This window comes from Saccopteryx leptura, chromosome 3 (genome assembly GCF_036850995.1).
Source record: "Saccopteryx leptura isolate mSacLep1 chromosome 3, mSacLep1_pri_phased_curated, whole genome shotgun sequence".
Taxonomy (NCBI): Eukaryota; Metazoa; Chordata; class Mammalia; order Chiroptera; family Emballonuridae; genus Saccopteryx; species Saccopteryx leptura.
Genome location: NC_089505.1, coordinates 46,657,176 through 46,658,972, shown reverse-complemented (window position 1 = coordinate 46,658,972; position 1,797 = coordinate 46,657,176).

The window sequence follows — 1,797 nt, the reverse complement described above, 5'->3', positions numbered from 1 at the left end:
GTTTTCTGATGATAAATTCCCTCATCTTTTCTGTATCTGTGAATGTTTTTATTTCTCCTTCATATTTGAAGGATAGCTTTGACGGGTATAGTATTCGTGGCTGAAAGTTCCTCTCTTTCAAGACTTTAAATATTGGGGTCCACTCTCTTCTAGCTTGTAGAGTTTCTGCTGAGAAATCTGATGATAATCTAATGGGCCTTCCTTTATATGTTGTATTCTTCTTTTCCCTGGCTGCCTTGAGAATTTTTTCTTTGCTGTTGGTTTGTGTCAATTTCATTATGATATGCCTTGGAGTAGGTTTGTCGGGGTTAAGAAAACTCGGAGTTCTGTTTGCTTCTTGAACTTGAGGCTTTAGTTCTTTCCACAGGCTTGGGAAGTTCTCATCTATTATTTGTTTGAGTATGTTCTCCATTCCATTTTCTCTCTCTTCTCCCTCTGATATACCTATTATTCTTATGTTATTCTTTTTGATGGAGTCAGATAATTCTTGTAGGGCTATCTCATTTTTTTAAATTTTTGAGTCTCTTTCTTCTTCTCTCTGTTGTGCCTCAAGTTGCTTGTCTTCTATTTCACTAATCCTCTCTTCTATCTGACCTGTTCTCTTAGCTAAGCTTGTTACTTCATTTTTCAGCTCGTGAATTGAGTTTTTCATCTCTGTTTGATTTGTTTTTATAGTTTCAATTTCCTTGGACATATATTCTTTGTGTTCATTGAGTTGTTTTCTGAGCTCCCTAAATTGCCTTTCTGTGTTTTCTTGTATATCTCGGAGGATTTTTAGGATTTCTATCTTGAATTCTCTGTCATTTAGCTCCAAGGTTTCCAATATATTAAATTTTTTCTCCATAGATTTTTCCTTATCTAGCTGTGTTACCTCTCTTTCTTTTGTATCCATGATATTCGATTTTCTCTTCCTTAATGGCATCTGAGGGTGGTTTTGTTGACAGTATTAATGAGATTTAATAAATAATAAGAAAATAAAAAATAAATAAAAAAATAAAAAATCGAAAAGAGTTGTTTTTTTAAAAAAAATTTATAATGAAATAAAGAAAAATAAAATAAAATAAAAATTTTTAAAAAGGAAATTATTCCCCCCCTCCTTTTTTTCCTCTCCTCTCCTCTCCCCTCTTTCTTGAGAAAAACTTGTGGTGAACTGTGAATTATAACAAACAATGCCTGTGATGGAGGACCTGAATTGAGGAAAAGTAATAAAGGGGAAAAAAAAGAAAAAAGAAAAAGAAAAAAAAAGGGGGGTATGGACCCACAAAAAGCAAATAAGGAAAAAATTTGGGTCAAGAATAAAATGATTTGCTTTTAGGTGTTGGTTGTCTAAGAGTTGTGATAAGAGGAATAAGAGGAAAACAGAAAAATGGGGGGACAAATTAAAAAATTACTATTGTATTTAGTGGAACAAGAACTAGATAAAATGGAGAGCCAGGGATGGGAGCACTGCTAGTGAGTTAAAAAGGTGAAGTAAAAATCCCCCAAAATGCCACAAACATAAGTTTGAGTCCCAGATAAGATAATTTGTTTGTTATTGACGTTTGAATGAGAGGAGATGTAAAGGAGAAAGGAAGAAACTAATATAGAGGGAGAAAAGAAAGAGAGAGAGTGAACAAAAGAGGGAACCACTAAAAGAAGAAAAAAGAAAGGAGAGAGAGAGAGAGAGTTAAGGGTTTTGGAGTGCAACCCTCATAGAGAGAAAGGAAGAGGAGAGAAAAGATAATGGGAGATGTAACACTTATGGGTAGTGTAGTTCAAGGAGAGGAGAGAGTAAGACTGGCAGAGAGTTAATCGGCC